We start from the raw sequence: 22703 nt of genomic DNA, 5'->3' as shown, positions 1-22703 counted from the left end.
AATCTTTGCAATTTGCTGCAGTTAAAAAATTCATGGTTCTACCTAGTAAGGATTATAAGGAGGTGCATCTCCTGAAAGGCCTTCCAACTCCATTTTAAAGCCCCTTGACATAAGGGACTCCATTTTATTTCACCTTTCACACAGTGGAGTCTTCCTGGATTCTGGAATTCATTCTGGGGCAACCAGACCTGCTTGGGACCAGGATGCAGGGCGGGGGGGTGGGGGGGGTGGGGGGGGGGAGGGGTGTTAGTTCTTCTATGGGTCCAGGTAGGTTCTGCTGCCCAGAAGGCTGTTCCCCAGGGTCTGCCCACTATTGGTCCTGCCCTGACTTGCCTTTGCTGCTGATGACTGGGGCAAGCACTGCCACCACACCATGTCCCCCACTCCCCCTGCCAGCTCCTGGCCACCAGGCCCACCTTCCTGGGCCAGGAACCACGGTGGGGGCTCACCAGCAGCAGGACACTGAAAACGAGGAAGACAATGGTCCTGACGCCCCAAAGTGGAGGCCTGCCCCCCACCCTCCTGAGTTGGCAATGGCATCTGGACTCACCTTTCCCTGGGTGTCCAAGGCTGTCAGTGTGCTCTGAGTCCCTGCTGCTCCAAGCCTTTAAGGAGTGTTCTTTGTCCCAGCCACTCAGCCACCAGGCACATGGCAGTCAGGAGCTGCCTCTATCCCCATGCACTGCTCTCTGTGGGTTCTATGTGAATGCCAGGAGCCCATTGGCCTCACCTACTTTCACACCAGTTGGTATTACCCAGTCAGTGTGGGGCCAATTGGAGGTGCTGCACCTTCTGGTCTGAGCAGGGAAATTAGGCTCCAGGTCAGCATTCAAGGCCCTTCCTGTTCTAGACCCCTTCCTAGGGCCAATGTCTCACCTGTTCATAAACCCTGAACTTCCTCCCTTCCTCTACCATTTTCTGCTCACTCTCAGCTTCTGCTCCTCATTGACCAGGTGCATGGATGTCACTTATCCAGAGTCACTTTGCAGCTCTGTCCCAGTGTGAGGCTTCTCAGTCAGAGGCTTGATCTTAGTATCTCAATAGGAGTTGCCTGGCATAAAGCAGATGGGTGACTGGAATGGACACAGAGGCAATGACTTGTGGGTTAGGAATTCAGATGGCCAGTAGGCTTTCACATCTCCCCAATCACCACTCTGCACATTTGGGTACTTCCAGGTCCATCATCTGCCTTTCAGGTTTTCATGTTCTCATCTCAACCTTACAGCACCTGCTTAAATAAACTGGAAAAACCCACTTCAGCCTTTCTTCTGGATTTCCTTCCCTGTTAGACTGTTTAAAGCTCTTGGAATGTAGAACTGCTGGTGACTAACTGCCATATGAAACTCAGTGGGCCAAGAAGGGGAGTCCCCTCATGGGTCAGTCTCTACCAGTTGTCCCCACTCAGCGCTCTGCTGGGCCCAAGTTGGTGGGGGTGGTGGGGTCCAGTATTCTCAAAGCCACACAAGTCTAGATCCTGCTTTTGTAATGCTCACAGAGTGATTTAAGGGGTGGGCAGGGGGTAGGAGAGAAGGGAACCCAAGGAAGCTTCCAGCTCCACTCATATCAGTTTTGTGTGTCCCAGGATAGTAGGAGTTCAAGTTCGTTTTTCTTTACACATTTATCCAGTTGTTCCAACATCATTTATTGAAAAACTTTCTTTCCCCATTGAATAGTCTTACCCCCTTTGTTGAAATTCAATTGACCATCTATACGGTCCATTCCTGGACTCTGTATTCTGTTCCATTGATCTATTATGTGTATCAATATAGCATTGTCTTGATTGCTGCCAGATATTTTTCTTAATCTATTGAGCTATTAAAGACTTGTGTCCTTTACTAAAATGATAAATCAAATTGATGGATTTACATCAATGACGAGTGAATAAAGAAGATGTGGTGTGTGCTCGCTTTGGCAGCACATATACTAAAATTGGAACAATACAGAGAAGATTAGCATGGCCCCTGCACAAGGATGACACGCAAATTCGTGAAGCGTTCCATATTTAAAAAAAAAAAAAAAGAAGATGTGGTGTATATACATATATATACAATGAAATATTAATTTGGCCATAAAAAATGAAGTTTTGCCATTTGGGATGACATGGATGGAGAGATTTTCACTTGCCAATATGTCCTTTATACATATTGCTAGATTTGACTTGATGACACTTTCCTAAGGATTTTTTGTGTATCTCTTGTGAGGGATATTGGTCTATACTTTTCTCTTTCTGTAATGTCTTTGCAAGGTTTAGGTATCAGAGTTATGTTGGCCTTATAAAATAAGCTCAATTTTCTTGAGAGTTGTAGAAGATTGGTATTATTTCTTCCTTGCTTTCATTAAACGTTTGACAGCATTCACCAATGCCACCAGCTAGACCTAGAAGTTTGTTGTTTTTGTTTGGAGGAGTGTGTGTGAGAGAGACGGTGGGGGTAAATTTTTAATAACAAATTCAAATACTGTAATAGAAGTGGTGCTATTCACATCTTCTATTTCTTTATGTGTCTATTTTGACAAGTGAAGTTTTGAAAGGAATTCGTTATCTAAGTTGTCAAATATATTGGCATAAAGTTGTTCACACTATTCCCTTGTTGTCTTTAATGATCATAGTGATATCCTTTTTTTTATGCTGATTTTGGTAATTTGTATTTTCTCTTTCTCTTGATGAATTTTGTTAGAGATTTATAAATTTTATTAATCTTTCAAATAACTATGCTACCTATGTTAATTTTCTCTGTTTTTCAGTTTATTCTGTTTTTTACTTCATAGATTTCTTCTCCTTATTACTTTTCTTCTACTTATCTTAGGCTTACTTTGCTCTTCTTTTTCTAGCTTTTTAAGTAGCAAACTAGATAACTGATTATATTCCTTTCTTTACTAATTTAAACATTCACACTCTGTAAGACTTGCTCTAGCTGCTTCCCATAAATTTTAATACATTACATTATCATTATCATTCAGTTAGAAATACTTTCTAATTTCCATGTAAGTTTCTTCTTTGACCCAAGGGATTATTTAGAAGTATGCTCTTTATGGGGCGCCTGGGTGGCTTGGTCGGTTAAGCGTCCGACTTCGGCTCAGGTCATGATCTCATGGTCCATGAGTTCGAGCCCCGCATCGGGCTCTGTGCTGACAGCTCAGAGCCTGGAGCCTGTTTCAGATTCTGTGTCTCCCTCTCTCTCTGCTCCTCCCCTGTTCATGCTCTGTCTCTCTCTGTCTCAAAAATAAATAAACGTTAAAAAAAAAAAAAGAAGTATGCTCTTTAAACTCCAAATATGCTGGTCTTTTATTTATATCTTAGTGCTATTGATTTCTAATTCAGTTCCATTGCAATCAGAGAATGTACTGTGGTACAATTTTAATTCTTTTAAACTTGAGACTTGCTTTATAGTCTAAATATGGCTTACCTTAGTGAACGTACTATGTGCATTCAAAAAGAATAAACATTCTACAGTTGTTGGGTATAGTGCTCCGTAAATGCTAGTGGGATCAAGGTGATTGATGAATTCTTCACATCTATGACTTTATTGATCTTTTTTCTGACAAGTTGTTTTATGAATTGTTGTGCAAGGGGTATTAAAAATCTCTGTGACTGTACATTTGTCTATTTCTGCCACTAATTCTGTCCATTTCTGCTTCACGTCTTTACTCTGTTATTAAGCACATACATATTGAGTGTTACGTCATTCTGATGAATTGACCCTTTTATGAGTATTTATCCCTCTTTACCTTTGCTAATATAGGCCCTGTATTGAATCTACTTTATTTGGCATTAAGATAGCCACACCAAGCTTTCTTATGCTTACTGGTTGCACTGTATATCATTTCCCATCTTTTACTTTCAATCTATCTGGGACTCTGTATTTAAAGTGTGTATGTTTTAGACAGCTTATAATTTCAGTTTGCTATTTTTTTTCAGAGAATTTCAGTCATGTAATTAGTGTTTATTCTAGTTACATTTATTGTTATGGCCATATTTGGAAAATATGATCTGCCATAATTTTTCATTTTACTTTTTTCATATATATATGTATATATATATATATATACACACACACACACACATAAATATGTATATATGTATGTATGTATGTATGTATGTATGTATGTATTCAGTGAGAGTGAGAGAGTGCATGTGCAAGCAGGGAAGGGGCAAAGAGAGAAGGAAAGAGAGAATATCAAGCAGGCTTCGTGCCTAGTGCAGAGCCTGATGTGGGGCTTGATCTCACAACTGTGAGATCATGACCTAAGCTGAAATCAGAGTCTGACGCTTAACCAACTGAGCCACCCAGGTGCCCCTTGCTTTTTTCTTAAAGGATATTTTCACTGGATGTAAATGAATAATGGGGCAATAGGGTTTTGTTTTGTTTTGTTTTTACCACTTTGAAGATTCTGGGCTTCAGGGTTTTTTTAGTCAGTTTTCATTCTTCTGAATGCAAAAAAATTTTTTTCATGCACAAAGTTTTCTCTTTGTCATTGACTATGATGTGCACAGGTGGTATTTTCTTTATATTTATCTTTCTTTGGGGTTTTCTGAGCTATTTGAATATGTAAATTAATGTTTTTCACTACATTTGATAAAACTGCAGCCAATTTTTTCTCCTTTGTTAAGCCATTTCTTCTAAGTCTCCAAATTCATATATATTGCATGATATTGCCCCCCCCCACCAGGTCACCAAGACTCTGTTCCTTATTATCTCTCAATTCTTTTTTGCCTCTGTTCTTCAGATTGAATGGTTCCTATTGATCTCTCTTCAAGTTCAGTCATTCTTTCTTCTGCAATGTTCAAACTGTTAATAACATTCAACTAAATTTTTCATTTCAGATAATGGAATTATCAGTTCTAAATCTTCCTTTTGATTCTTGTTTTATACTTTCCATTTCTGTGCTGAGATATTCTATTTTCTAATCATATTGACAATCTTTTCTATAGACTGAACATATATTTTATTTTTTTTAATTTTTTTTTTAACGTTTATTTATTTTTGAGACAGAGAAAGACACAGCATGAACCGGGGAGGGTCAGAGAGAGGGAGACACAGAATCCGAAACAGGCTCCAGGCTCTGAGCTATCAGCACAGAGCCTGACACGGGGCTCGAACTCACGGACCGCGAGATCATGACCTGAGCCGAAGTCGGCCACTTAACCGACTGAGCCACCCAGGCACCCCTGAACATATATTTTAATATCTCTTCCTAGGGGCACCTGGGTGTCCCAGTTGGTTAAGTATCCAACTCTTTATCTTGGCTCAGGTCATCATCTCACGGTTTGTGAGTTCAAGCCCCATGACAGGCTCCTTGCTGACGGCGTGAAACCTGCTTAGGATTCTGTCTCTTCCTCTCTCTGCCCCTCCCCTCTTCTCTCTTGCTCTCTTTCTCAAAATAAATAACTAAACTAAACTAAACTAAACTAAAATCTCTCGCTAAAAGCGATTCTATTATGAATCAGAGTTAAGAACCACTGGATAGGAATAAACTCAATCTGGAAGGAAGAGATATATAATGGGGAGTATCAATAGCAGACAATGCTAAAATGTTTATTAGCAATGCACATAATAACTTTATAAATATTTATTAAGCATTGATTATATACCAGGCATAATATACAAAGACGAAAATATGCTGTACTTGCTCCAAGGGACTTGCAATCTAGTAGGAAGACAGTAAAACAACTATAATAAAATGTGGTATTGACGTGACATATTAAAAATGCTCAGGGGCTGGGGCGCGTGGGTGGCTCAGTCAGTTAAGCGGCCGACTTCAGCTCGGGTCATGATCTCGCGGTCCATGAGTTCAAGCCCCGCATTGGGCTCTGTGCTGACAGCTCAGAGCCTGGAGCCTGTTTCAGATTCTGTGTCTCCCTCTCTCTCTGACCCTCCCCCATTCATGCTCTGTCTCTCTCTGTCTCAAAAATAAATAAACATTAAAAAAAAATTAAAAAAAAAATGCTCAGGGGCGCCTGGATGGCTCAGTCAGTTGAGCGTCCAACCTCGGCTCAGGTCATGATCTCGCAGTATGATCGAGCCCTGCATTGGGCTCTGTGCTGAGAGCTGAGAGCCTGGAGCCTGCTTTGGATTGTGTGTCTCCCTCTCTCTCTGCCCCTCCCCTGCTCATGCTCTGTCTGTCTGTCTCTCTCTCTCTCTCTCTCTCTCTCTGTGTCAAAAATAAAAATAAACATTAAAAAATTTTTTAAATGCTCATATCACAAAGGAGGTTTTTTTTGAGAAGAAAAAGTAGGATAATCAGGAAGAAGAATGTGGGAAAGGAGAAGGGAAGAAAAATGAACACAGGAATGTCTCACACTTTATTTATAAAGAAGTCTTAAAGGGGGGGTGTCTGGGTAGCTCAGTCAGTTGGGCATTGGACTCTTGATTTCATCTTAGGTCATAATTCCAGGATTGTAGGATTGAGCCCCACATCCTTTCTCTCTCTCCCCCCACTACCCCTGTCCCGCACTATCTATAAAAAAAAAAAAAGTCTTAAGAGAAACCCAAAAACAACAGAGGATATAAAGATAAGGATAAGAAAGAAAATTATAGCCTCTGACACCAAAAGCTATAGCAAACAGTAAACACATTCTAACTCCTAGCCAGATAAAAATAAAACCTCACACTAAAGGCCAAATTAGCTCAGTTCCTTTTACCCAGTATATCATGTTCAGTTTTTCAACAAAAAAAATCAAATACAGCATATTAAAAGACAAAAAACAGCAAGAGTTTGAAGAGATAGAGCCAGCACCAGAATGAGAGACCAATATGGCAGAGATGTTGGAATTGCCATACAGGAATTTAAAACAAGTATGAATAATATGCTAATGATTCTAGGAGAAAATTGGACAAATTGCAAGAACAGATGGGAAATATAATCAGGGAGATGGAAACTAAGAAAAAAATTAAAAATAAGAAATACTGTTATAGAAATGAAGAATGCCTTTCATGGGCTCATGAATAGACTGGATATGACCAAGGAAAGAATCTTGGTTGAAGAAATGTCAATAGAAGCTTTTAAAACCAAAGCAACAAGAGGAAAAAAAAAAAAAGAATGAAAAGGCCAGAATGGAATACTGAAGAACTGTGGGACAATTAAAAACAGAGTAACATACACATAATGGAAATACCAGAAATAGAAGAAAAAGAAAAGGAACAGAAAAAATATTTGAAGCAGTAATAACAATAGCAATATAATAATAATAATAATAATAATAATAATAAATATTAATTTGGGAAACAAGTTTTCCCAAATTAATGATAGATAGCAAACCACATACCTAGGAAACGCAGAGAACACCAAGCAGGATTAAAAAAAAATTCTATGTATAGGCATATCATACTCAAACTGCAGAATATGAAAGAAAAATATTAAAAGAAGCCTGAGGGAGAAACTGTCTAACCTATAGAGGAGGAAGGATAAGAATTATGATGACTTTCTCTTCAGTAACCATGCAAAGAAAAGAACGTGGAGTATAATATTTAAAGTGTGAAAGGAAAAAACCCACCAACCTAGAATTTAGTATCCAGCAAAATTATCCTTCAGAAGAAATGAGAAATGAAGACCTTCTCAGACAAACAAAAATTGAGAGAACTTGTTGCCAATAGCACTGACATGCAAGATATATTTTAAAAAATTCTTCAGAAAGAACAAAAATGACTTAGGTCAGAAATTCAGCAGTAATGGGGGCCTGGGTGGCTCAGTGAGTTGAGTGTTTGACTCAGGTCATGATCTCACAGTTTGTGAGTTTGAGTCCCACATTGGGCTTGCCACTGTCAGTGCAGAGCCTGCTTTGGATCTTCTGTATCCCTCTCTCTCTCTGCCTCTCCTCCACTTAAGCATGCTTCTCTCTCTCTAATAAATAAACATTTAAAAAAATCTCTTCATAAAAAAAAGAAGTTCAGCAGTAATGATAACTTTTTAATGAGTGAAATAAATGAAGGCAATGTTACGAAGGATGGGAGGGAGGAAATGGTACTACACTGCTATACTTGCTGTACCTGTGAAGTGACAAAGTGTTATTTGAAAAACAACTTGGACTAATTTTAAGTGAATATTGTAAACTTAAGTGCAACTACTAAAAAAAGTAAACAAGTAAGTAAAATATATGCTAACAGAGGATAAAAAATGAAATCACATAATATGCTCAGTGAAACTCACAGAAGCCAGGAAAAGAGTAGAAGTCAAAAACAAGAAACAAAGAACAAAGGCAATGAGTAGAGAACAGTAACAAATATGGTAAATGTTAATCCAAGCATATGAACAATAATTTAAAATGTCAGTAGTCTAAATATACCAGCTAAAAGAGACTATCAGGGTGGGTAAACACAAACAACACCCAACTATATTATAGTCTTCACAAAAAAAGAAAAAGAAAAAGAAAAAAGAAAGAAAGAAAGAGAAAGGCGATTTAGACACAGAAAAAATAAAAGCATAGAGAAAAATACATCATGCTAGCACTAACACTAGAAAGGTGGAATACCTTTATTAAATTCAAACAAAGCAGACTCCAAGTTAAAGAGGCAATATATGACAAAAATGGTCAATTCTCCAAGAAGACATGACAATCCTTAATGTGAAGCATAATGTCATATGTGAGGCAAAAACTAATAGAAATGCAAGAAGAAATAGATGAAGCCACTATTACAGTTGAATTTCTCAACAGCCCTCTCACAGTAATGGATAGATCCATCAGGCAAAAATCAGTAAGGACATAGCTGAACTCAATAACATCAATAAACCGCATCTAACTGATATCTATAGACTACTTGATCCAACAACAGCAGAACATATATTTTTATCAAGCTCACATGGACATTCACCATGATAGACCACATTCTGGGCCATAAAACATCCTTTAGCAAATCTGAAAGAATAAAAATCATACATACCTGCTTTCAGACAATGATAAAATGTAACTAGAAATCTATAACAGAATGATAGAAGGAAACCCCCAAATACTTGGAAATTAAACAATAACCTCTAAATAACACATGGTTGATAAAAAAATTAATAAGAGAAATTGAATATTTTAAACTCGTTGTAAATGAAATAAAATGTATTAAAATTTGTGGTATGCAGCAAAAGCAGTGCGTAGAGGGAAATTTATGGCAATGACTGCAGATATTAAAAAGAAAAAATCTAAAACAATAGAATAAGAGTCCACCTTAGGAAATGAGAAAAAGAGGAGGAAATTAAATTCAAAGTAAGAAGAAAAAAATAAAAATCAGAGCAAAAATCAATATAATTGAAAATAGGACATCAACAGGGGAGCCTGGGTGCCCAGTCAGTTAAGTCTTGATTTCTGCTCAGGTCATGATCTCACAGTTCATGAGATTGAGCCCTGTGTCAGGCTCTGTGCTGACAGCAGAGAGCCTGCTTGGGATATTGTCTCTCTCTCTCTCTCTCTCTCTCTCTCTCTCTTTCTCTCTCTCTCTGTCTGTCTCTCACAGTTCATGTGATCGAGCCCTGTGTCAGGCTCTGTGCTGACAGCAGAGAGCCTGCTTGGGTTTCCCTCTCTCTCCTCTCTCTCTCTCTCATTCTCGAAATAAATAAATAATCATTTTTTAAAAAAGAAAATATAATGTCAATAAAGAATATCAACAAAACCAAAGCTGGTTCTTTGAAAAGATCAATAAAATTGACAACCTCTAGCTACACTAACTTATGAAAAAGAGGGGGAGGTTGGGGAGGTGGGAAAAGAGAAAGAGGGAAAGAAGACACAAATTACAAATATCAAAAAAGGAAGAAGGGCTCTAACTACTGATTCCAGAAGCATTAACAAAATAAAAAAATGTTTTGAACAATTCTATGCCCATAAGTTTGATAACCTAGATAAAATGCACCAATTTCTTAAAAAACAAAATCTACCAAAACTCACACAAGGAAAAATAGAAAGTCAAAATGAGCCTATTTCTATTAAAGAAATTGGATCAATAATTAATAATCTTCAAAAACAGAAAGCAACAGGCTCAGATGGGTTTAATGGTGAATTCTACCAAACATTTAAGGAACAACTTATACCAATTCTCTACAATCTCTTGCAGAAGACAGAAGCAGAGAGAATACTTACTAACTCATTCTATGAGACCAGCATTACCCTAATATCAAAATCAAACAAACATGTTACTAGAAAGGAAGACTACAGAACAATATCTCTCATGAACATAGATGTAAAATTTTTCAAAAAAATATTAGCAAATTGAGTTCATAAGCTTATAAAAAGAATTGTACACCATGACAAAGTGAAATTTACTCCAGGTATACAAGGCTGGAGCAGCATTTGAAAATCAATTACTATAATCTATCACATCAGCAGGCTAAGGAAGGAAAATCCTATGACTGTATCAACAGATTCAGAAAAAAACATTTGACAAAATCCAACACCAGTTCATGATTAAAACACACACACACACACACACACACACAAACTCTCAGCAAACTAGGAAGAGAGGGGAACTTGACAAAAAACATCAACCAAACAACCTACAACTAGATACTTTCCCACTAAAATCAGGAACAATGCAAAAATGTTCACTTATATTCAACATGGTACAAGAAATCCTAGCTATTGCAATAAGACAATAAAAGGAATTGAAAGGTATACGTACTGAGAAGGAAAAAATAAAATTTTCTTTGTTTACAGATGACATGATTGCCTACATAGAAAATCTGAACAAATCAATAGAATCAGTAAAAGAATCCCTAGAAGAACAAGTGATTATAACAAGGTTGCAGGATATAAGGTTAATATTAAAAGTCAATTGCCTTCTTCGATACCAACAATGAATACATGGAATGTGAATTAAAAACACAATTATCACTGGGGCACCTCCATGGATCAGTTGGTTAAGCACCTGACTTCAGCTCAGGTCATGATCTTGTGGTTTGTGAGTTTGAGCCCTGCATCAGGTTCTGTGCTGACAGCACAGAGCCTGGATCCTGCTTCAGATTCTGTGTCCCCCTCTCTCTCTGCACCTCCCCCACTCACACTCTATCTCTGTCTCTCTCTCTCAAAAAAACAATGAATAAACATCAAAAATTTTTTAATAAAAAAAATACAATACCATTTATACTAGCAACTCCCCCTAAAAGAAAATACCTAGATATACATCTTAAAAAAACAGTATGATCTACATAAGTGAACCTACAAAACTCTGATGAAAAAAATATAAAAGCCAAATAATAGAGAGATATTCTATGTGCACGGATAGGTAGACTCTATATTGTCAAGATATCAGTTGTTTCCAATTCAGAAAACACAAAGATCTAAAGGAAATCAGGAAATCAATACATGAACAAAATAAAAATATTTACAAATAAACAGAAATTATAAAAAGATCAGTATACACAAAACACCACATACAGAAGAATACTCAAAAACACAAGGTACATTCTCCATGATAGACTATATGTTAGGCCACAGAACAAGTCTTAATAAATTTTAAAGACTGAAATCATACAAAATATCTTTTCTGATCACTTGAAAGGACACTAGAAATCAATAGCAGAAGGAAAACTGTAAAATCCACAAATAAATGAAAATTAAACAACACAATTTTAAACAATCAATGGGTCAAAGAAGAAATCACTAGGAAAATTAGAAAATATCTTGAGACAAATTAAATAAAAGGCACAATGTATCAAAACTCATGGGATGCAGTGAAAGTGCTAAGAGGAAAATTTATAGTGGTAAATGTTTATAGTAAAGTATTTTTACTACATTTTATTACAAATATAGTAAAATTTTATAGTAAATTTATAGTAAAGTTACTATTACTATAAACATTAGGATCTAAAATCAATTTTCTAACTTCACACCTTAAGAAATTATAAAAGGAAGAATTAAGCCCCCCAAATAGAAAAAGAGTAGAAAATAGAGAAACATTAAAAACAAATCATCAATGAAACCCGAAATTGATTCTTTGGAAAGATCAACAAAGTGGATAAACCTTTAGCCAGACTGACTAAAAAGAGAGAGAGAGAGGACTCTACCAAAATTAGAGTTAAAGTGGGGACATTAGATTATAAAGACATAAAAATGATTATGAGTACTATGAAAAATGGTACACCAACTAATTGGATACATAGGTGAAATGGGCAAATTACTAGCAACACAAAACCTGCAAACATTAATTTATTTTAAAAAATTGAAAAATTGAATACACTTAGAACTCGTAAGGACACTGAATCAGTAACCAAAATCTCCAACAAAGAAAGGACCTGGACCACAAGGTTTTACTACTGAATTCTACTACTCAAGGCAATCTACAGATTCAATGTGGTTGTTATCAAAATCCCAATAATGTTTTTCACAGAAAGAGAAAAACCCATCGTAAAATGGATGAAATTTCAAGGGGCCCCAAATAACCAAAATAATATTGGAAAAGAAGAACAAAGTTGGAAGATTCATAGTTCCTGATTTCAAAAATTACCACAAAACTACAGTAATCAGAACAGGGTGGTACTGGCAGGAAAAGACATATAGACCAATGGAATAGTGCAGCAAGCCCCCCCAATAAACCATCATTTATACTGTAAAATATTTCAACATAAGTCCTATGATCATTCAGTGGGGAAAGGACAGGCTTTTCAATAAATGGTGCTGAGCAAACTGGATATCCATGTGCAAAAGAATGAAGCTGGACCCTTACCTTACACCATATATAAAAATTAACTGAAAATTGATCAAAGGCCTAAAAATAAAAACTAAAACCTTAGAAGAAAATGGGAAAAACTTCATAACATCGGATTTAACAATGATTTCTTGGATATGATACCAAAAACACAGATAACATAAGAAAAAATAGATAAATTGACTTTATCATAATTGAAAAAAAGTTTTGCAGCAAAGGACACCATCAACGGAATGAAAGTACAACTCACTGAATGGGAAAATAACAGATGTGCAAATCATATATCAAATAAGGGGCTAATATCCAGAATACATTTTAAAAAATAAAAAAACTCTTACATCTCAACGATTAAAAAAACCCAATTTTAAGTGGTTAAAAATACCAAAAACAGGGGCGCCTGGGTGGCTCAGTCGGTTAAGCGTCTGACTTCGGCTCAGGTCACAATCTCGCGGTCCGTGAGTTCGAGCCCCGCGACGGGCTCTGTGCTGACTGCTCAGAGCCTGGAGCCTGTTTCGGATTCTGTGTCTCCCTCTCTCTCTGACCCTCCCCCGTTCATGCTCTGTCTCTCTCTGTCTCAAAAATAAATAAACGTTAAAAAAAATATTAAAAACAATTTTTAAATTTATTTATTCTTTTTAAGTAGGTTCCATGCCCAACATGGGGTTCAAACTCACAACCCCAAGATCAAGAATCACATACTCTACCAACTGAGCCAATCAGGTGACCCCCAAAATAGATAAAGAATTTGAACAGACATTTCTCCAAAAGAGATACACAAATGCCAATAAGCACATGAAAAAGCCCAGTATCACTAATTATTAATAAAATGCAAATCAAAACCATAACAATGTACCATTTCATTTCTATTAGGATTACTATTATTTAAAACAAACAAAACAAAACAAAATAATAATGTTGGCAAATGTGGAGAAACTGGAACACTTCTGTACTGCTGGTGAGAATGTAAAATGGTTGTAGACACTATAGGAAATAATGTGGCAGTTCCTGAAAAAATTTTAAAATAGAATTATCATATGATACAGCAATTCCACTTCTAGGTATACACCCAAAAGAATTAAAAGCAGGAACTGAACAGATATTAATACACCCATGTTAATAGCAGTATTACTCACATAAGCAAAAAGGTGTTTCAAATATCCATGAACAAATGAATGTATAAACAAAAACACACAACGGGATGTTATTTAGCCTTAAAAAGGAATGAATTCTGACACACGCTACAACGTGGAAGAAACTTGGAGACATTATGCTAAATTAATAAACCACTGGTAAAGACAAATACTGTCGGATTCCACTTATACGAGATACCTAAAGTAGCCAAATTCATAGAGAGACAGAAAGGAGGACTTTGGTTATCAAGGATGTGGGAGGAAAAAATGGGTAGTTACTGTTTAATGAATACAAAGCTTCAATATGGAGGATGAAAATAGTTATGAAGATAAATGAAGGTTCTGGTTGCACAACAATATAAATGTGCTTAATGCCACTGAAATATACATTTAAAAATGGTTAAAATGTTAAATTTCATTTGTGTACATTTTACCACAATTTAAAAAAAAAATGATGAGCTCATACAGGAGTAGGTTGGGCTTCTAATCCAATATGACCACTGTCCTTATTATAGGAAGCCGTCCTTATGAAGACGCAGAATATAGGGAGGATGCCAAGTGAAAATGGAGGCAGAGATCAAAGTTATGCTACTGTAAGCCTAGGAACACCTAGGGCCACCAGAAGCGGAAGAGGCAAGGATGGATGATCCCTTAGAGGCTTCAGAGGGAGCCTGGCCCTACTACTACCTCAATTTCAGACTTCTAGCCTCCCAAACTGTGAAAGAATAAAATTCTATTGTCTTAAAGGAAAAAAGAAAACATATTTCCATGAGAGTCAGTAAATACTGTATATAAATATGTACAGCTTCTTACCTTGCCCGCAAAGTTATGGACTGGATGTTCGTGTCCCTCCCCCAAATTCATATGTTGAAGCCCTAACCACAATGTGATGGTATTAGGAGGTGGGGCCTTTGGGAGTGATTAGGTTCAGATAAAGTCATGAGGGTAGAGCCCTTGTAATGTGATTAGTGTCCTTACAAGTAGTGGACGAGACACCAGAGCTCCCTTTCTCCATTTGCACACGCCAAGGAAAGGCCATGTGAGCACAGAGTGAGAAGGCAGCTGTCTATGAGTCTGGTAGAGGGCCCTCGCAAAGACTCAAATCTGTCAGCACTTTGATCTTGGAACTCCTAGCCTCCAGCAGAGTTAGCCCCACAGCCACCCAGTAATACTTTGTTACAGCAGCCAGAGTAGACTAAGACGGTGTCTACTTTAGAAAAAGCCGCATCATGAATCAAGCCGATTGCTGGCACTGCACCATGTGCAGTTGCTTACACTTCCTCTGAGACTGCCAAAACTAAAAAGTAGAATACAAAGAAAATAAACGATATAGCTACCTATGTAAATACTGTGTCTAAAAGGTAAACCCAAAACAAAGTATGCAAAAAAGCTGAAGATTGTGAGCTGTCACACCTGGACCTGTTCCTTAGAGGTCTGGGGTACAAACCGTTAGTGATTTAGACCGAGACGCAAGGATCCACCTTTTCGAAATATGGAAAAACATTCCCAGTCAGGGAACATGTGGTGATAACCAGAACCAGCTTTTATGTTGGTGAATACTTCTCTCTTCTCTCCTCCCACACCATTCCATTCCTCACTTCTTAAAGGTTAATTTTCTCACTTCTCAAAGGATGAACGTAGTCCAAGTGGAAAGAACTCATTGGCAGTTTCATGTCTGAAGTGTAAAATTCCATCAGGGTTCATGTGTTGGATGGGTATCTGTTGTTGAGTGATTGTTTCTGGTAAGGTGGCATAAGGATGGTTCAAGACTTCTTCAGAGATATTTACTTTTCCTGTTTATACTCTACTAGTCTGTACCTTGCTTAAAGAGGTGATTTTATGGTTCTGACTCTTTGTAATTCCACAGAGCAGTGAATCATGCTGAATGTTTTTAGGCCAGAAAATGATTGCAGGAAACGCCCTGTTCATTTTCCTAAGCACTGAATTATAGGAAATAAAAGATTTCTCCCAGAACAGAGCAGTTTTAGCTTCACAACAACATTGAGTGAAGGTACAGAGTTCCCATATACCTCCCCCTACACACACACAGCTTCCCCACCTAACATCCCACACCAGAGCGGTACTATTTGTTGCAATCAAAGATCCTACGTCAACACATCATTATCAACCAAAGTCCATAGTTTACATTAAGGTTTGTTCTTGGTGTTGTACATTCTTTGGGTTTTGGCACATATATAATGACATGTATCCACCATGATATTATCATACAGAATAACTTCACTGCCCTAAAATTCCTGTGCTCCTATTCATTCCTCCCACCCTCCCAACTCTTGGCAATCACTGATCTTTTTTACCATCTCCATAGTGTTGCTTTTTCCAAAACGTCCTATAGTTGGGCTCATACATTATGTAGCCTTTCCAGATTGGCTTCTTTCACCTAGTAATATGCCATTTAAATTTCCTCCATGCTGGGGCACCTAGCTGGCTGTCAGTAGAGCATGCAACTCGATCTTGGCCTGTGAGTTCAAACCCCACCCACGCTGGGTGTAGAGCTTACTTTTACTTATTTTATAATATTTTATTTTTGAAAGAGAGAGAGAGAGAGTTGGGGAGGGGTAGAGAGGCAGGGGGGACAGAGGATCTGAAGTGGGCTCTGCCGCTGACAGCAGAGAAACTGATATGGGGCTTGAACTCACAAATGGTGAGTTCATGTCCTGAGCCGAAGTCAGACACTCAACAAACCAAGCACCCAGTTGCCCATGTAGAGCTTACTTAAAAAATTTTTTTCCTCCATGTCTTTTCATGGCTTGATAGCTCATTTTTTATACTGCTGAACAATATTCCATTGTCTGGATGCATCACAGTTTATTTATCCAATCGCCTACTGAAGGACATTTGGGCTGCTTCTAAACTTTGGCAATTATGAATAAAGCTGCTATAAATAACTATGTGCAGGTGTTTGTAGGGACATACATTTTCAACTCATTTGGATAAATGCCAAGAACTGCAGGATTGTGTAAGAGAATGTTGAGTATTGTGTGAAACTGTCAAATCGCCTTCCAAAATGGCTGTACTATTTTTGTATTCCCATCATCAATGAATAACAGTTCCTGTGGCTCCACATCCTCACCAGCATTTTGTGTCACTAGTATTTTGGATGTTCACCATTCTAACAGATGTGTAGTGAAATCTCATTGTTACTTTAATGTGAAATTCATTAACAGCATACGATATTGAACACCTTTTCATGTATTTATTTAATCATCTATATATCTCCTTTGATGAGGTGTCTGTCCAGATATATTACCCATGTTTTAACTGTATTATTTGTTTTCTTATAGTTGAGCTTTAAGAATTCTTTGTATATATTGATAACAGTTTTTTTTTTCTTTTTAAAAATTTTTTTCAATATATGAAGTTTATTGTCAAATTGGTTTCCATAGATAACAGTTCTTTTTCAGAGGTGTCCTTTAAAAATATTTTCTCCTAGTCTGTGGCCTAATGTCTCATTTTCTTGACTATCTTTCACAGATCAACAGTTTTTATTTGAATGATATCCAGCTTATTATTTTTTATCATGGATTGGTGTTATATCTAAAAAGTTATCACATCCCTAAGGTTATCTAGGTGCTGAATCTCACAAAATCATTTTCTGGATCATCTGATATAATCATATGATTTTTTTTTTTGTTTAGTATGTTGGTATGGTGGATTACATTTAATAATTTTCAAATATTGAACCAGCCTTGCATATTTGGGATAAATCCTACTTGGCTGTGGTGTATGATTCTTTTTATGTGTCTTTTATTAGATTTGCTAATATTTTCTTGGGGGTTTCTGCATCTTTTGTGAGATAATTGTCTATAGTTGTCTTTCTTGTAATGTCTTTGTCTGGTTTTGATATTAATGTTGGCCGCATAGAATGAGTTAGGAAGTATTCTCTCTGCTTCTATCTTCCACAAGAGATTGCAAAGAATTGGTATAAATTTTTCCTTAAATGTTTGGTAGAATTCACCAGTGAAACCATCTGGATCTGATGTTTTATGTTTTTGAAAGTTAATTTTGATTCAATTTTTAAAACAGATCTAGGCCTGGAGTGCCTGGGTGGCTCAGTCAGTTAAGCGCCTGAGTTTTGATTTCAGCTCAGTTCATCTCTCACAGTGAGATCAAGCTCTGTGTCAGGCTTTGTGCTGACAGTGGGGAGCTTGCTTGAGATTCTCTCTCTATCCCTCTACCCTCAAAATAAATAAATAAATAAAAAAAATTCTTTTACACAGATATAGGCCTATTCAGATTGTCTATTTCTTCTTGTGTGTGTTTTAGTAGATCGTTTCTTTGAAGGAATTGATCCATTTTATCTAAATTACCCAATTTATGAACATATGGTTTTTCATAGCAGTCACTCATATCTTTTTAATATCCATGGGGTCTATAATGGTATTCCTTATTTCTGATATTAGTAATTTGTGTCCTCTCTTTTTCTTAGTTTGGTTTGAGATTAATAAAAATAAATCTCTTCATTTATCTTTTCAAAGAACCAGCTTTTGGTTTTGTTGATGTTCTAGATTGATATCTTGTTTTCAAATTCACCTATTTCTGCTCTATTTTTTTTTTCTTGTGCTTACTTTGGATTGAATTTGCTCTTCTTTTTCTAGTTTCCTAAGATGAAATCCTAGAGAATTAATTTTAGATTTTTCTCCTTTTCTAATATATGCATTTCATGCTATAAATTTCTCTCCATGCATGGCTTTTGCTTCATCCCACAAACTTTGGTAAGTTGTTTTTTTCATTTTCATTTAGTTAAAAATATTTTAAAATTTCTCTTGAGATCCTTTCTTTGACTCATATGTTAATTAGAAGTGTGTTGTTGATCTCAAAAGTATCTGGGGATTTTCCAGATAGCTTTCCATTATAGATTCCTATTTTAATTCCATCGAGTCCGAGAGGAGATACTGTATTATTTCTATTCTTTTTAAACTTGTCAAGGAACGTTTTTGTTGTTGTTAAGGTGTGTTTTATGGCCAGGCCATGTCTATGTTGGTGAATGTTCCATGTGAGCTTGGGAAGAATGTATATTTTGCTGTTGGTGGATAGTCAGTATCTATTCATAATAGCTACCAGTTGATTGATAGTGTTGTTGCCTTCAACTATGTCCTTACTGATTTTCTGCCTAATGGATCTGTCCATTACTGGTAGAGGGCTGTTGAAGTATTCAGCTATAATAGTGGATTTATCTATTTCTTCTTGCATTTCTATTGGTTTTTGCCTCACATATGTTGACACTGTTGCTAGGTGCAAACACATTATAGATTGTTATGTCATTTTCAAGAATTGATCCCTTTGTCATCATGAAATGCTCCTTCTTATCCCTGATAATTTTTCTTGCTCTGAAGTCTGGTCTGTCTGAAATACTGCTGCTCTTACTTTCTTATTAATATTAACATGTTATATCTTTATTCCTTTCTCTTTAGCCTATATGTGTCCTTATATTTAAAGTTGGTTTCTTGTAGACAACAAATAGTTGGGTCTTGTATTTGAATCCACTGTGACAGTCTCTAGCTTTTACTTAGTGTATTTAGACAACCAATGTTTATTGATACAGTTAATACCTACCATATTTGTTACCGTATTCTACTCATTGCCATTGTTTTTTGTTTCTATTTTTGTCTTCCACTTTTTTCTGTGGTTTTAATTATTTTTATATTATTCCACTTTCTTTCTTTTCTTAGTATATCAATTATACTTTTTTGCTTTTTTCACAGTCACCCTAAAATTTGCAAGATACATTTACAACTAATCCAAATCCATTTTCAAATAACACTATACTACTTCACAGATAGTGAAAGTACCTTATAATAACAGAGTATTTCTAATTTCTTAACCCTCTCCCTTGTATCATTGCTGTCATTCATTTCTCTTATACATAAGCTGCAGTCACTGAATTTACTGTTTTGAACAAACTGTTACCTGTTAGATAGTTAAGAATAAGAAAAATAGGGGCACCTGACTGGCTCAGTCAGTGGAGCATGTGACTTTTGATCTCAGGGTTGTAAGTTCAAGTCCCATGTTGGATGTACTTAAAAATAAAATCTTTAAAAAATTTTAAAAATGAATAAGAAAAATGAAATTTTTAATTTTACCTTCACTTCTTCCTTCTCTAATACTATTCCTTTTTTTTTAATGTAAGTCTGGGTTTCTGACCTGTATCATTTTCCTCTTTTCTGAATAACTTCTTTTAACATTTCTTGCAAGGCAGGTCTACTGGCAACAAATACCCTCAGTTCCTGTTTGCCTGAGACAGATTTATTCTCTTGCACTTCTGAAGGATAATTTTTCTGGGTATAAAATTCTAGGTTGGGGTGCATCTGAGTGGCTCAGTCGGTTGAGCATCCAACTTTGGTTCACATCGTGATCTTGTGGTTTGTGGGTTCGAGCCCTGCATCTGGCTCTGCGCTGACAGTTCGGAGCCTGGGGCCTGCTTTGGATTCTGTGTCCCCCCCTCTCTCTGCACCTCCTCCACTCACTCTCTGTCTCTCCCTCTCTCTCAAGAATAAATAAACATCATAAAATTCTAGGTTGGTATAGTTCTTTTCCTCTCAATATGTTCAATATTTTATTCCACTCTTTTTCCTTAAATGCTTTCTGAGAAGAAGTCAGATGTAATTTTTATCTTTGCTCCTCTATAGGTAAGATCTTTTCTTCATCTTTGTCTTTCTACAGTTTGAATATGATATGCCTAGCTGTAGTGTTACTTTGGCATTTATCCTTAGTGTCCTCTGAGAGTCTTGGATCTGTGGTTTGGTATCTGACATTGGTTTTGGGAAACTCAGTCATTATTACTGCAAATATTTCTTCTATTACTTTCTCACTTTCTTCCTCTTCTTAAATCCCATTGTATGTATATTATACTTTTTGTAGTTGTCTCATAATGTTTGAATATTCTGTTCCTTTTTGTTTGTTTGTTTGTTTTTCTTTTCTCTCTACTTTTCTGTTTGGAAGTTTCTGTTGACATATCCTTAAACTCAAGGATTCTTCCCTCAGCCATATCTAGTATACTAATGAGCTCATCAAAGCCATTCTTCATTTATGTTAAGTGTTTTTGGTCTCTAACATTTCTTTTTTGTTATTTCTTATAATTTCCATCTCTCTGCTTATATTACTCACCTGTTTTTGCATGTTGTCTGTTTTTTTTTCTACTAGAATTCTTAGTTATTTTAAATTGATGGTCTGATAATTCCAATCCCTGCCATATCTGACTCTGATTCTGATACTTGCTCTGTCTCTTTAACCTGTGTTTTTGTTTTGGGTTTTGTTAGGCTGCCTTTTAGCATGCCTTATAATTTTTTGTTGAAAGCAAGACATGATGTACTAGGTGAAATAACATATGGTAAATAGGCCTTAGAAATGTGATGATAAGGTGTGGGGGGGAGAGGAAACTGTTCCATAGACCTATGATTAGGCCTCAGTTTTATAGTGAATCTGTGACTCTGGATTATAAACTTCACAAGTGCTTCTCAGTAGCCCCCTTCCCAACCTTCAGAGGGATAGGATGGCTAGAGGAAGTGCAAGTTGGGTATTTTCCTCCCCCAAGTCAGTTCAATGCTAATAAAACCCCAACAGAATAGGTTCTGGGAAAACACTGTCTCTAAACTGTGGCTGGTTCTAGGGTGTTGACAGTTTGGGGAGATCCAGTAAAATCAGGAAGGAAGGGGTGGACCCAGAACACAAGGCATACTCTGACTGGGGGTAGGGACTCTACCCAACTTTCCCAGCCTAGAGCAGGATCATACCTATCCTGGGCTTGGTACTCCATCTAATGCTTTGCTGGGATTAGACCATTCCACTACCTCTAATTTTAATTTCCAGCTGTTGTGAATTTCCAGCAAAGTTCAAGCTTTGCAGCAAAATTTCAAGCTGTGTAATTTCCAGCAGTTCTCAGGATCTACAAGAATCATGACCCTAAAAAATTCAGAAAAGGATGTATAATTTTTCATGATATAAGGCAACAGAAATTACAATCTAAAGTCTAGAGTTTTGTAAAATTAATTTTGCCCACTGTTGGACAGGAGCTTCAATCCCAGGAACAACAGGAGTTCAGCATTATTGATGAATATCAGCTTGACCATTTTGTTTTCCACCAGGATAAACATCGACAAAGCAGAGACTTTCTTTGTCAGTCGACTGTGTAGAATATACCGCCATTCTCTTATTCTCTGTTCACCATAACTTCTTCTGATATCCACGTTAAATATTGGAGAAGTGTGCCTCAGGCCAGGAACTGATCAAAAGAATAATCTCAAAATGTCCTCTTTTCCTTCCAAAGAAGAATAATCTTTCCCTGGAAGGAATTCAAAAGAAATGAGAAGGTGTAGAAGAAAGATGCAAGTCCCATGAAGCTCAAGTCTTGAAGCAGCTTGCTGAGAGGGTAAAACATAGGAAAGAAGTGCTTCAGAAAACAACAGAAGAGAACAACAACTTCAGTCAAATGTCCTACTCTGGTACTGGTTCCCAAGGAAATTTTTGCTTGTAGGTCTCTGCTCCACTATGTTGTGATTCTGTTTTTCTATCTGTCCATCTCTCCAAACTTTGTTGTAGTAGTCTGTCCTTTGGTCTCAATTCTCTGATGGATCTAAGAAGAGTTGTCGAGTTTTAGTTTGTTCAGCTTTTTACGTGTTGTTAGGATACAGTGATGACTTCCAAGTTACTTACATGCTGACTGAAAATATAGAGCTATTTAAAAGGGAGGAAAAGATGGCAGCAGAGTAAGAGGACCCTAGGTTCACCTCATTTTACAAATGCAACTAGATAATTATCAAATCATCTTAAGTACCCCAGAAATTGGCCTGAAGACCGGCAGAACAAGCTCTACAACTAAAAGTAGAGAAGAGGCTACATCAAAGAACATAGGGGGATGCCTGGGTGGCTCAGTTGGCTGAGCATCCGACTTCAGCTTAGGTCATATCTTGTGGTCTGTGAGTTCGAGCCCCATGTC

General features: G+C 36.9%; 1 long non-coding RNA gene and 1 other non-coding gene across 5 annotated transcripts in view; one reads left to right on the top strand and one right to left on the bottom strand.

Annotated features, from left to right (window-relative positions):
* Positions 1–22703, bottom strand: part of LOC131506600 (uncharacterized) — a 51611-nt gene that overhangs the window by 17180 nt on the left and 11728 nt on the right. The window lies entirely within an intron of this gene.
* LOC131508148 (U6 spliceosomal RNA) lies at positions 1900–2006 on the top strand. The gene has a single exon (XR_009259859.1). It is a non-coding gene; the product is annotated as a U6 spliceosomal RNA (small nuclear RNA).

Source organism: Neofelis nebulosa, chromosome 3 (assembly GCF_028018385.1).
Source record: "Neofelis nebulosa isolate mNeoNeb1 chromosome 3, mNeoNeb1.pri, whole genome shotgun sequence".
Taxonomy (NCBI): domain Eukaryota; kingdom Metazoa; phylum Chordata; class Mammalia; order Carnivora; family Felidae; genus Neofelis; species Neofelis nebulosa.
Note: the sequence above shows the minus strand (reverse complement) of the source record. Positions and strands in the feature narration are given on the sequence as shown.